Raw genomic sequence first — 15,426 nt, forward strand, 5'->3', positions numbered from 1 at the left:
TAACAAGGACATGACCCAGGGTTATGTTACCATTATGTTTTGGTTATAAGTGGTTTGAGCAAGGTTTTTAATGAGTATTTTTGAGAATTGTAAATGTTTTATGAAAATGCTATCTAAATTGGTAGCATGGGAAGGACAGTGGTGCAGATGTTAATTTAAATAATGTGTAATGTAAAGAACCAATAAGAAGGTGGTAGAAATACAATTATGGGAAAGAGCAATTTATTGTTAATTAGTATTTTAATGGATTATAAAAGGAGCAGTTTTGCTAAATTGCGAGAGAGCTTCAATTAACATCAAAAGGTACTGTCAGGTTCCAGGATTATAAGGCTGTACTTCACTCTGTTGTCAGTGGGCTGATCACCCACAGATCCACTGTTTCATCTTTGAGTGTCAGTATAGCTGTAGTATTTTGTAAGTGGTAGCTTCATGCCTGTTTGATTTACTAATCATTTTTCTTTTAATAAAGTTTGGTGGTATTATTCAAATTGTCGCCTAGTGGTCCTCTATTAAATACATTTTCTGTAACTGATCTAGAGGCTGGAACCTGAACATTAAGCTGGGTTTTATTGCACCCTTTTCTTTAACAACTTAATATTAATTGGGAACATTTCAAGATAAAAGTTACAAAGGGTTATAGGTGGAATCAACCATAGTGATCAGATCTGAGTGCAGGTCTCCCAAAATGAACTCTAGTAGGTTTATTTGTGTTGAAATTGGATGTTTCAATCCACTATTCAGATTGGAAACACGTTTGATTAGTATATAGCAAAACTGTAAAGGCAGAAATTTAGAGCTCCATCTGATAGAATAAAAGGACAATCAAGGGAAAGTATTGTAACTAGATAGCAACCTCATTACCTGCAGAAAAGAATCTGATGAAAGTCTTTGTTCTTTTGCAGGAAATTCAGTTCAGATTTTCCTTTATGTAGATTATTACTGTTTAAATTGGTTATGTAACTGGGAAACAAATTCACATCAGAAGACCTGATTCACATGTATGCACAAAAATAGAGTTGGCTTACTAAATTACTCACTTCTTTTAGTCGTGAATCATGTATGCAGATTTCAGTAATTTGAATGATATTCTAGCAGTATAGAGACTAACAAACTAATGGCCTGAACCTTAGCTGATGTAAATCAGACTGAAGCACCTTTGATTTACATGAGCTGAGGATCTGGCCCTATATAGCTATCTGAAGAAAGTCTCATTTTAGCCTAAGCAGACTAATTATATAACTGTATACAAAGGGAAAGTAGAAAAGCAGGAGTAAATGCAACATGCTCATATACCATTAACTGATGCTTCACACCCAGAATTTCTGTTCTGCTCCTCTGCCCTCTTCCTTTTCTTCTCCGAAGGATGAACATGGCCTGCTCTTAGCTAGTACAGTCAAATATGTGCCAACTGAAACTAATCTAATTACATTTGCTGGAATGCAAATACAGCCTGCTACTGCTTTAAGCAATTTTAAAAAATATAACAATGCTAGCAATTAATATAAGCTCAATGTGCCATGATGTGAGATAAAACTGTGCCATGGAATACTTTGTACTTGCTTTCCTCTTTGTCTCACACACGTCAGCTGCACAAAGGGCCAAAGCCTGAGGCCCACACTCAGTTTTTCCTAGGCTTTCCAAAGGTAAATGCTTGGGCCCAGATCCTCAGATGTATTTAGGCTCCTAACTTCCATTGTTTTCAATGGTGCCTAAGTACCTTTGAGAACCTAGTGATTATGGGCCTGATCCAAAGCCCACTGAAAACACTAGGAAGACTTGCATTGTCTTCAGTGAGTTTTGGATTAGGCTCTTAACAGTGGTTTTATCTGAATAAGGACTGAATAGAAACATAAAGATCTCAAGATTTGGTCCAGTGCTTTTACTGCAATGTCAAGGAAGCAGACATTCTAGACCAAATGACACACTTTTGCTATTGCATTAACCCCATGAGGATGGCTTCGTGGCTTCCTAGCATACAAGAAATGGCATTTGCGTACCCTATCCATTAACTACTCACAGCATGATTCAAGCATCAAAAAGCAGACCTGAAATCTATTTATACATCAAGGAGGATCTTCTCATTACCCCAAAATGGGTGAACTCCTACAGAGAGTAAAGTATGGTGCAAATAGGTGCAATAAAAGTTTCCCAAACCACTCTGTACCCATACCTCAGTCCTAACGTGGACCAGCCTAGCTGGGCCTTTTCAGAGCAGCGACTGACAACTATCTCATATTATCAGGTGCATTTGTGGTGAGTAGTAATTAGAGAATCCTCAGACCAGCAAATTAGTTTTTTACTTGTGACTTTAGTAACGTATGTTACATGAATTACATTAAAACTCACCTATGCTGACAAAAAGTACATAGCCTTACTAGAGCTGAACACTCAGCCTGTGTATGTGTTGAAGCCAGCAGAGCAATAACTGAGGATCTGGCCAACTGATACAACTAACACCAGCATTTATGTCACCTGTGCATTTGGCCCCATATCCCCATAAGAATAGTCGGTTTGCAACATTAGATACAGGAGTTATATTCTTCTGCTTTACAAGACAATTCAACCATCACCAGAATTAAGCAGTCGGGAGTACAACTCAGGTTTCTGTAAGCAATGCTCTTCCCCCAGCATCATATGCTTGTATGTTGCTTTGTATGTATATACTTGCACACTGCTGTATGCAGAAGACATCTGCCCCATTATAAGGAAGCACTGCACTTCTGTCAACTGACAGCTTTTGCTCAAACTGTGTTATATATGCCCATTACTTTAATGGAACCAGTGCTTCCCTGGGATTTATGTATGTGTGGAATTTGTTTCTCCACTAGCTGAATAGCTATTAACATTCTTGCCTGCAATTTCTTAGCTAACTTGGTGTCGCTCATTTAGGGTATGTCTATACCGCAGCTGAGAGGGTACTTCCCAGAGGAGGTAGACAGACACGTGCCTCGAGCTGGGGGCAGCACAGGTGTCAGCTCGAGCTAGCCACTTGAGTACAAACCTACCCAGACGCTAGGTGTGTACATAGACAGCTAGCCCCAGCCACTGCCTGTGCTTACCTTGCTATACTGCTATTTTTAGCACAGTAACTGGAGCAGAGGTAGCATGTGTCTGTCTACCTGCCCAGGGAAGCACCTTCCCAGCTGCAGTGTAGACATACTGTTAGTCGAGGCTTATATGGACTACTCAGTGCAATTAACAGATAAATAACCTGGTCCTGATTCCCTCCGCCACTCTGTCCTCTTGAGTGGCACAAAGGAGATGGAAGTGGCTGGATCCTCCTTCTGAGTTTTCTTTAGTCTTGACCCCTCAGCTGATGTAAAGCCAGCACAGCCAAGTCCCACACCCTGCAGCCAAGCTCTGTGGGGCTAGAGCATGCCATACTGAAGCTGACTTCAACTAGTGGATAGTCCCTTGGGGACCATTGATAGCAGGCAGAGTTAATTTAGAGAAGCCCCTAAGGGATTACTTAGAAGTTTAAAATTAGACCTGTGTTTTAAGTACCTTGCTAAACCAGGGCCGAAAAGGATGTGAAAACTGAAGGTATTAAAACATCATTCCTAGGTGTGATACCTCCAGGTCAGAATTGGGGCCTATTAGAGGGATAATGTATGGGCTGCCAGTAGCGTATTTGTTCTGAGATAAATAAAGGATTTCTGTCTCCAGTGCTGTCAATCCAGCACCAAATTCATGTCTAAAAACACACCTAGTTTGTGTTTCTTTTAGTATTTTTAGGTTATCAATTTACCATATGTAGATGTAACTTTTAAAACCGATTTCCAGGTGTACCTTCTGGCAACATCTCTCTCCCTTTGCAATGAATACCTTTTATTTTTTATGATCATATGTGAAGCATGCATGGACCCTGATCTTGAGTACATGCAAGATATTGAATGTATTGAAAACAACGGATACACTGATTTTCAAAAATGATTTTTTTCAAAGAAAGAAAAATATCTTTACATAAAATGTGGATCAAAGATATAAACTTTGATCTCAGCCTCCTTTTCAATAACACTGCCCACCGAAATCTATGCTTTGCTCTGCCAAAGGCTTTTCTTGCCTGATTAAGACATCAGATACATGGGGACAGGTCTCTTTTTCCCCCACAACAAATCACATGAATTTAAAATCAAATGATCTTTCAGGATCTCTACATTTTCTAGTCTAATTTCCTCAATAGCTGTTCTTAATCTCATTCCAATACTTTTGCCAATATCTTACCCACAGTATTCAGTAAAGGGATTGGTCTCCAGTCTGATAAGTCTTCTTTTTCTCCTCTCTTGTAAATCAATGTGAATAGCTCTTCTCGGCTCATTGATCCTGTCAACTTGCTTTTCCAGAGTGTGACATTAGAAGCCTCCAGCAACTTCTTCCCTAAAACATCCCAAAATTTCTAATAAACTCTATAGGAAGTCCATCACTGTGTGGATCTTTGCCAGTTTTAAGGCATATTAAAGCTTCAGACACAATTCTCTAGGGGCCAGATTGTGATCTTCTTACTCATGCTGAATAATTGAATAATACCTTATGCCATGAGCAATCCCACTGAAATCAGTGGGACCACTCGTGGGGTAAGACACTTGTTCTGTATGAACAAGAGTATCACAGCCAGGCCCTAGGAATACAGCCTTCTTCAACGATCTGATCCTGCTTCTGCTGAAATCAGGGGCAAAACTCCCATTACTTTCAATGGGGGTAGGATTAGGTCTTGAATGTTCACAGACCAAAGAGAGGTTATTCTTGGCCTAGATTAAGTAATGCAATTACTCACATGCATAAAGATATTCATGTGCATAAGCCTTTCCAGGATCAGACCCTTATTTTATACCCTCAGGGATACCCTTTCAAATACCATTTTCCTTTTCCTTATATAATCTTTAAAATTCTTTACATTTATTATAATGATTCCAGAGAATTTTCCAGTGCTGCCCTCCATTTACTGGTGATTTTAGCCTTTTCCTGCTTAGGGCCTGATTCTGCTGCCATTGAAGACTATGGCAAAACTCTGATTGACTTCAGTGGACCAGGATCAGGGACTTAATGTATTAGCTTGTTATTAAAAATAAAATGGTAGCAGTTTTCATCCTCACCTCATTGATTCATCCAATGTTTACTGTCTCCTCCTTTCTCTAGTTATTCTTTAATCCTTCCATTATTGCTCTCTTCCACTTGCATTCCCATGCTTAGTAATTGTTGCTATTTATTTATAGTAGTATGAACGATGTGGACAAGGTACGTCTACATTGCAAAAAAAAAGACCGGCAGCAGCAAGTCTCGGAGCCCATGTTAATTGACTTGGGCTTCGGGGGCTCACACTATGGGGCTAAAAATAGCAGTATAGACTTTTGGGTTCAGGCGCAACATCTACACTGCTGTTTTTAGTTTTGGAGCACAAACCCCGTGAGTCCAGGTCAGTGGACCTAGCCTCTGAGTGATGCTGCTGTGAGTGGGGTTGGGTTTTTTTTGGCAGAGTAAACATAGAGACAGAAGGATGGTCTCTGCTCTGATGTGCTCACAGTCTCAGGCTGGATAGACAAATAGATTACAGGCTGCAGAAAAAACAAAAATATGTTTTAAATACAACTTAATTTAACTCCTTGTAAGTGGCATGGCAGACATGAGGCTTTAAGAGGGAATTAAATGTGGACAGGGTAGTAGAACACTTATGGATGAACCCAGGGTGGTTGTACCATAGGGACTATGAGGAAAAAAGAATGGAAAAGAATGAAAAAAAGAAACGTACTTTCTAAAAATAAGAGATTACTGTCTCTGAAGATTCATCTTACATATTCCGGGCACAATTTTAACATATAGGCATGTCATTGGGACATCCAAATCCTATATTTAGATGTTCAGATCTGATCTAATCTACCTAACCATTTAAAGAGCACTGATCATTATGGTCGGTAAGAACCCTAAAACAAGAGTTTAAGCTTCCGTGTTGTCCTGCTGGATTGTATCTTCTCTCCACCCTTAGTTTGCATTCTGAAGGTTGCCTTTCCTTTTGGGGCGGGGAAGGGGGTTGTATTTAAGTGGGAAAGAAGGACTCTCTGGCCAGTGTTGCCGCCTCTATTAAGTAAAGGGTTCAGTAAACTGATGTTCTTGTATTATGGAGCCTAGCTTTGAGTTCAGGCTGAGTTTCTGCAGTGGGGAGTTGCACAGCTTGGTACCCTTTGTACCAAATGCCTTACCTCCTGTTCCAAGTCTTGTCCCCAGGACAACAGCTGCATTGTGCCTGTTCCCCAGGACAACAGCTGTATTGTACCTGTGGTTCACAATATTCTTGGAACTTGGCATGCAAAATGGGCATTTACATATAGAAATCTCAGACACAAACACAGCTGAACTTTGGAGATGTGGCTACAGATTCAGAGCTGAACTTTGCCCAGGAAGAGTTGGATGGGACTCACTTTAGAACTTAGCGGTACCGCTTAATCAGCCATGTCATCACTATTGTTTCCTCCTCAGGGGAAGAATATATATCACCTGCAGAGCTTCTAAGCCCAGGAACCAAATGAAAATCCAGCTCAAGTTTTCTCATGTGACAGTGTGCAGCATGGGCCCCGAGCCAGACAACCACATGCTTAACGTTAAGCATAGGAATATTCCCATGAAAGTCAATGGGACTACTTCCATGGTTATACTTAAGCATGGGCTGACGTGCTTTGCTGGGTCAGGAAGGGACCTGCTGCATCTTACTGAGTCTTCTCTTTGAAAAATGTACGTTGATAATTAGCTCTGTTCTATTGGAGCACATAGGAGTCACGTCACGTTGGATTCTTCTGCCAGGACACTTACTTCCCAAGACTCAGTTTGATGGTCATGTTCTCCAGTGGGCAGGTCCACCAAAACCACCAGCACAACTGGTAGCAATCAGCACATTTGTTGGACGTCTCAGCATGGAAACTGAGACTAACATGACCCTCTGCTTTTCCCCGTATATCCCCTCACAGGTGGACCATCCAGGTTAGAGTCGAGGCACATTGGTGGAACTATGTGAAGAAGATTTTGTCATCTCTATGCATGCTGGGGCTGCTCTGTGGTTAAAAGGAGGTCATCATTCTTCATGCCTGTCAGTGAGGCTCCTTCCATGATCACTTTACAGTCACACACACACACATGAAAAGCAATTGGAAAAGCCAGTTTGTTGAGAGAGAGGGAATTTAGTTCCATAAAAAGACCAGAAAGCCTCAAAGGGCAAGATCCACAGTGCCTTGGTTGTTTGATAGAAAACAAAGCAACAACTTAAGGGTGGATGGTACGTTTGGACTTCTGATTTGGATGCAGAGTGGGTGCATGTGTTGCCGCACCCTCAAGACGCTTACCCTCCACGTCTGGGAGAAGTATCTTCATAGCGAGGTTCTTAGCTGTAGAGGGGTAAATACAGATTACAAACTAATAGCAGAGCATCGAGAAGATTACTCCATGACCTTATCTCATGGGGAAATATCCTAAGCACCTGACTCCCAGAACACACTTCTCATTGCCAGAGTTCTGCTCAGCATCACACAAGAGATGTGTTCCTTTTACAGATCTGCTAAACAGCAGAAATGTCTCCCTTTAAGTGGGCAGCACCACACCAAGTAAATATTTCATTGATGTTTTACAAACCAGATGCTATGATGGCCTAAACATTCACAATTCTAGCCATGCAATTATTAATTTTTCATATGCTCTTAAAATTAATTAATAAAGCTCTGCTTCTTCCCAGACCACAGCAGACATTTGTTTCATGATTTAAAACAGCCGTTATATTTAAAACCTAGGAAGAGGCCAGCTGATGACAAAAATCTTCCCTTCCACAGTCTTGCAATCAACCCAGTATATCTGGTAATGCAGACCTCAAAGCCAAACCCAGGCTGGTGTTACAGAGAAATCGGTAGGTAAATAAATTAGCATGTTTGACTTTAAAGGCAAAAAAAAAAGACTTTAAAGTTTGTATGGGCTCAACCCTGCAAGCTGCTGAGCAATGCCTGGAGGTGTAAAGTGACCTCACCTCACACTGAAGCCCAAAGGGCGTTGAAGGCTCTTAACACCTACAAGAGTTGCTCAGCATCTTATGCTTCAGGGACCTCTATGATATGGCCCACCTGCTGCCTGAGAGATTCCACCAGCAGGCACCTCTCACATTGGATGGTCCCCCCAGCCTGGATATCAGTAAGTGGAAATTGCAAGTTACAATTTCTGCAAAAACACACAGGATCTGGGTAGAAGCATCCATGCTCAGGCGCTCTGTCTGGCTACAGGCGCAGGTGGAGGAGACAGAAGCAGTGCTGGCACAGGTGTTGCGGGTCTTCCTAACCATCGTAAGCCTCCCTCTGTCAAACTCCCAACTGAAAGGGTTGTTTAAGCAAGAAGTTTTGAATGTAGTTGGTTTATAGGTTTTAAGGGGAATAAAGGGAAAACAGATAGAACCGGCAAGGGACCCTCGCCCCCTTCCTGCTGCCCTTCCAAACTCCCTTGTGAAACTCCCTGTTAGCAGCCCCTGTTCGCAAAAAAGGAGGAGCATCCGAATCCACGAGCAATTCCTCGACAGTGTCCATGTGGAGACAGCTGAGGTAGCTGTCCCAGTACACAGGACTGCTGATACACCACTGGTGGAGGAGGAGATGGCTCAGGGTGGACACTGGCAGCTGGTTACTTCTGGCAGCAGGCAGTGCTCCACCCCTGCTCCGAACCCTCCTGCCGTGGTAATAGGTAACCGTTATGCTCTTCTTGATACAGGAAAGAAGGAATCACCCCCTATAGTAAAGGAGGAGAAGCCTCGTACCCCCAAGGCTGGGAGGTCTGCTGCCACCACTGCGAATAGGAAACGTAGGGTAGTGGTGGTCGGAGACTCTCTGCTGAGGGGGACGGAGGCGCCCATCTGTCGCCCTGACATTTCATCTCGGGAGGTATGCTGCCTGCCGGGACCCCGTATCCGAGACATTACGGAGGCATTGTCGAGGATTATCCAGCTCTCTGACTACTACCCCATGCTACTCATCCATGTGGGCACAAATGATACTGCGCGGTGTGACACTGAGCGGATCAAGAGTGACTACAGGGCTCTGGGAGTACGGGTGAAGGAGTTTGGAGTGCAGGTGGTATTCTCTTCGATTCTTCCTGTCAAAGGTAGGGGCCCGGGCAGAGACAGATGCATCATGGAGGTGAATGCCTGGCTGCGAAGATGGTGTCGCCAGGAGGGCTTTGGCTTCCTCGACCACGGGATGCTATTCGAGGAAGGACTGCTAGGCAGAGATGGCGTTTACCTTTTGAGGAGGGGAAAGACCCTATTTGAATACAGACTGGCTAACCTAGTGAGGAGGGCTTTAAACTAGGTTCGACGGGGACAGGTGAGCAAAGCCCACAGGTAAGTGGGGAACATGGAGACCTGGGAGATGGGTCGGAAACGAGAGGGAGTGTGGGCTATATTGGCAGAGAGAAAGGAGGGTCAGGACAAAACTGGGAGGAAAGATCAAACCAGTATCTTAGATGCCTATATACAAATGCGAGAAGTATGGGGAATAAGCAGGAAGAACTGGAAGTGCTAATAAATAAATACAACTATGACATTGTTGGCATCACTGAAACTTGGTGGGATGATACACATGATTGGAATGTTGGTGTGGATGGGTACAGCTTGCTCAGGAAGGATAGACAGGGGAAAAAGGGAGGAGGTGTTGCCTTATATATTAAAAATGTACACACTTGGACTGAGGTAGAGATGGACATAGGAGACAGAAGTGTTGAGAGTCTCTGGGTTAGGCTAAAAGGGGTAAAAAACAAGGGAGATGTCATGCTAGGAGTCTACTACAGGCCACCTAACCAGGTGGAAGAGGTGGATGAGGGTTTTTTTAAGCAACTAACAAAATCATCCAAAGCCCAAGATTTGGTGATGATGGGGGACTTCAACTATCCGGATATATGTTGGGAAAATAACACAGCGGGGCACAGACTATCCAACAAATTCTTGGACTGCATTGCAGACAACTTTTTATTTCAGGAGGTTGAAAAAGCTACTGGGGGGAAGCTGTTCTAGATTTGATTTTAACAAATAGGGAGGAACTCGTTGAGAATTTGAAAGTGGAAGGCAGCTTGGGTGAAAGTGATCATGAAATCATAGAGTTTGCAATTCTAAGGAAGGGTAGAAGGGAGAACAGCAAAATAGAGACAATGGATTTCAGGAAGGCAGATTTTGGTAAGCTCAGAGAGCTGATAGGTAAGGTCCCATGGGAATCAAGACTGAGGGGAAAAACAACTGAGGAGAGTTGGCAGTTTTTCAAAGGGACACTATTAAGGGCCCAAAAGCAAGGTATTCTGCTGGTTAGGAAAGAAAAAATGTGGCAAAAGACCACCTTAGCTTAACCACAAGATCTTGCATGATCTAAAAAATAAAAAGGAGTCATATAAAAAGTGGAAACTAGGACAGATTACAAAGGATGAATATAGGCAAACAACACAGGAATGCAGGGGCAAGATTAGAAAGGCAAAGGCACAAAATGAGCTCAAACTAGCTACAGGAATAAAGGGAAACAAGAAGACTTTTTATCAATACATTAGAAGCAAGAGGAAGACCAAAGACAGGGTGGGCCCACTGCTTAGTGAAGAGGGAGAAACAGTATCAGGAAACTTGGAAATGGCAGAGATGCTTAATGACTTCTTTGTTTCGGTCTTCACCAAGAAGTCTGAAGGAATGCCTAACATAGTGAATGCTAATAGGAAGGGGGTAGGTTTAACAGATAAAATAAAAAAAGAACAAGTTAAAAATCACTTAGAAAAGTTAGATGCCTGCAAGTCACCAGGGCCTGATGAAATGAATCCTAGAATACTCAAGGAGCTAATAGAGGAGGTATCTGAGCCTCTAGCTATTATCTTTGGAAAATCATGGGAGACGGGAGAGATTCCAGAAGACTGGAAAAGGGCAAATATAGTGCCCATCTATAAAAAGGGAAATAAAAACAACCCAGGAAACTACAGACCAGTTAGTTTAACTTCTGTGCCAGGGAAGATAATGGAGCAAGTAATTAAGGAAATCATCTGCAAACACTTGGAAGGTAGTAAGGTGATAGGGAACAGCCAGCATGGATTTGTGAAGAACAAATCATGTCAAACCAATCTGATAGCTTTCTTTGATAGGATAATGAGTCTTGTGGATAAGGGTGAAGCTGTGGATGTGGTATACCTAGACTTTAGTAAGGCATTTGATACGGTCTCGCATGATATTCTTATCGATAAACTAGGCAAATACAATTTAGATGGGGCTACTATAAGGTGGGTGCATAACTGGCTGGATAACCGTACTCAGAGAGTTGTTATTAATGGTTCCCAATCCTGCTGGAAAGGCATAACAAGTGGGGTACCGCAGGGGTCTGTTTTGGGACCGGCTCTGTTCACTATCTTCATCAACGACTTAGATATTGGCATAGAAAGTACGCTTATTAAGTTTGCAGATGATACCAAACTGGGAGGGATTGCAACTGCTTTGGAGGACAGGGTCATAATTCAAAATGATCTGGACAAATTGGAGAAATGGTCTGAGTTAAACAGGATGGAGTTTAACAAAGACAAATGCAAAGTGCTCCACTTAGGAAGAAAAAATCAGTTTCACACATACAGAATGGGAAGAGACTGTCTAGGAAGGAGTACGGCAGAAAGGGATCTAGGGGTTATAGTGGACCACAAGCTAAATATGAGTCAACAGTGTGATGCTGTTGCAAAAAAAGCAAACATGATTCTGGGATGTATTAACAGGTGTGTTGTGAGCAAGACACGAGAAGTCATTCTTCCGCTCTACTCTGCTCTGGTTAGGCCTCAGCTGGAGTATTGTGTCCAGTTCTGGGCACCGCATTTCAAGAAAGATGTGGAGAAATTGGAAAGGGTCCAGAGAAGAGCAACAAGAATGATTAAAGGTCTTGAGAACATGACCTATGAAGGAAGGCTGAAAGAATTGGGTTTGTTTAGTTTGGAAAAGAGAAGACTGAGAGGGGACATGATAGCAGTTTTCAGGTATCTAAAAGGGTGTCATAAGGAGGAGGGAGAAAACTTGTTCACCTTTGCCTCTAAGGATAGAACAAGAAGCAATGGGTTTAAACTGCAGCAAGGGAGGTCTAGGTTGGACATTAGGAAAAAGTTCCTAACTGTCAGGGTGGTTAAACACTGGAATAAATTGCCTAGGGAGGTTGTGGAATCTCCATCTCTGGAGATATTTAAGAGTAGGTTAGATAAATGTCTATCAGGGATGGTCTAGACAGTATTTGGTCCTGCCATGAGGGCAGGGGACTGGACTCGATGACCTCTCAAGGTCCCTTCCAGTCCTAGAATCTATGAATCTATATACTGCTTAAGGCCCCGAGCCTCCAGTAAGTTCTGCACAAAGGGTCCCCTATGTCCTTGTGGACCTCAGTGTAGGATCAGAGCTTATATCAGGAACCAAACTGCACTAAGATTAGAGATGGCTTCACACTAGAAACTGAAATCCAACTAGTCCACCTCCTGAAATGTTGTTGGGAGAACGAGCACATTCAAATCCCTACTGAGTCGGAGGGGCAGGACGGAAGAGCCTGCTGGAATGGGCTGTATGTCAGCTAGTGATGGTAGAGCTGCTGAGCTGGGGCTTTCATAGCAGCTGGGATACTCTCAGCTGACGGGGGAGGCCCTCTGGGGACAGCTACAGGGAAGGCGTGAGAGGGAAGTCCATGCTGAGGCAGCTTGTCTTGCTGAGGAAGCTAGTGGAGCTGCGGTCTCAGCTGAGCATCGATCTGTGCTTGGCTGGGAGGCTGAGGAGAAATCTGGGTCAGCACCAGATGCTGGCCAGAGAACAGGGGTGAGAACGGTGACTCTGGGTCAAATTCAAACCCAGAAGAGGTCTCTATGCTGATATCTGATTTGCAAATGTTGGCCATGATATGTGTAGGTTTCACTCTTCTTGAGCGCTCAGCATCTGCTGGAACAACAAGTGGCACATCGGCCCACAAGGGGTGGCACAGGAAACAGAGGCTGTTCAGAAAACAAGACAGACAAATAGTTTTTTTTTTTGTTTTTATAAAAAGATTAGAGAATCTTTTCTTTATCATAAACCTGAGCTTTCCCACAACTAACAAAGGGAAAATAAATTCCCATAGATGCTTTTGAAAATTCCAGACTAAAGGCATAGGGAATTTAAATTTTGTTTTACAATTTAATGCTCAAAATTCATGGAATTTCAACAGGAGCTCGGTTGCCTGACTCATTTACATATATATATATATGTGTGTGTGTGTGTGTGTGTGTCATTTGGTTAAGGACTCCATTTTCTGTCAAACATTTTTTTGGTGGGGAGAAGGGCAGGAAATTGGGTTTTTGACTAACGAAACCCACCAAAAAACAAACAGAAAAAAATTGTGGAACTAACATGATGTTTGCTGCCATCATACGGCTCACCCTGCTTCTGTGTTCTACCCTGTCCCCGTCCCTGTGTCCATCTTGTCTTTTTAGACTGTATGCTCCTGGTCTATGACTGTCTCCTAGGGGGATACTGTAATATAAATATAAACTTTTCAGAAAGTGTCTGTTTACCTTTTTTTTGCCTGAAAACCAAAAATTGTCTGAAATTGATTTTTTTTTGCCAAAATTGTTTTTTTTAATTCATACATATTTTCCATGGGTGCGGAGGGAAACATTTGTCATCCAGCTCCACTCCTGAGTTCTGTATCACTGACCTCTTATGTGACCTTGTGCAATTCCCTCACCACTCTACCTCAGTTTGCCTATCTATGCACAATATTTAGCTCCCTCACTAGAGTGTTGTGAAGTTTCATTAATGAATATGTGTAAAGCACTTTGAGACTCTGAAATGAAGTAGAATGATTACAGAACACATTTAATTCTTGGAAACGAAGTAAAATACAAGTCTCCAAAAATATAACAAACTGGGAGCTGAAACACCACAACACATAATACAAGGTTTTAAGAGGTGGAGCAGTAAGCATAGTTAATAATATGGTAACTGCTTGCATATAGCTTAGCTCAAATAAATTTGTTATGGCTTGTCAAACTTGGATAACAATGGAGAAACATGTCACTAACACACACACGATTATGGCACTGATCTGCTTAACTCAGCTCGAGAACTAAAGTCTAACAATCCAGTGATTTGAAATTCATAATGGATGGGGAGGGAGCAGGGGCAGAAATATGCATCTGGGCCACATCAGGAAGTATGTGACTGGAATAATTTTCTTATCTAAAAAAATGAGGGGGAGGCTTTATAATTTTGGGTCTAATTGGTTAAGAAAGGGAATACTAAAACCTCCAGACCTTTACAGGAGAAAAAAATAATCAGTTCTGGATGATCTTGGAATTACAAAAGGCTAGAGCAGGTGGGAAAGAACTATGCCAATACAGTAGGAAAATCTTTCTGACTATCAGGTTATTTAAGCACTAGAAGAGGTTACTTAAGGAGGTTGTGGAATTATCAGTGCAGCTGGGGGCAGCGTGGAGAGGCTGGACTACATGACCTCTTGAGATCTCTTCCAGACCTACTTTTCTATGATATTTGCAATTACATTACCTAACAGAAGTTTTAGGTTGGCTACTCCCCCCTACATTTGGTTTAGTCATCTCAGAAAGAATAAATGAAATACTCCATTAATGGTTCAGTTAGAAGACTTAGATCATTCTTTTTCCTGTGCGAGAAGGGAGCACTTTGCTGATCTCATGACCAGCCTTCTCTGGCTTAGAGGACGAGTGTCACGACCAGGACGTGGGAGCAGGAATTGGGAGTCAGGCCTGGTCCAATACCAGGAGGTCAGAGTCCAAGACAGGCCAGAGGGCAAACTGGGAATCAGGTGTCAGGAGGCAGGCAGGATCAGATTACCAGGAGATCAGCCACAGGGAGTTGGGCACAGGTATCAAAGGGGAAGCAGTCCAAAGCAGGGAGAATCCAGTTGCATGGACAACTAACTGCCTGTTCCGGTGCTGGGTTCATATAGATGCTGTGAACCAATCAGGCGAATCCTTAGCATTCTATCAGCTGGATTCCAGGACTGGAGTCCTCTGTCAGAGTTGTTCCTATTCTGACAACCATGAGCGGCGGGTATCATAGGCAGCGGTAGGCTGTGCCTTCCCAAATGGCCTATCGTGGCGCTGCCCACATTCTGCCTCCAGGCCAGGCTCCCTCCTGTGGTTCCCAATCCCAGAGCGCTCCGCCTTGACTGGCCCAGGCTGGCTGGCCTGCTTCCTGCAGGGAGTCAGGGCAGCTGGTGCTGAGGCCACGCTGCATTGAGCAGTGGGGCCAGGAGAGCTGCCTCCTGGCACACTGGGGTTTGCCACACCGCCCGGCGTCCTGGAGCACTGGGCCCAGGAGTGCTGCCGCCCAGCGCACTGGAGCTAGAGCTTCACCCTTTGGCCGCCCGGCGCTGTGGGCTGCAGTGGGGGTGCTCTGGGCTCCTGGGGGTGGGGTGG

The sequence above is a fragment of the Chrysemys picta genome, chromosome 1, assembly GCF_011386835.1.
Source record: "Chrysemys picta bellii isolate R12L10 chromosome 1, ASM1138683v2, whole genome shotgun sequence".
Classification (NCBI taxonomy): domain Eukaryota; kingdom Metazoa; phylum Chordata; order Testudines; family Emydidae; genus Chrysemys; species Chrysemys picta.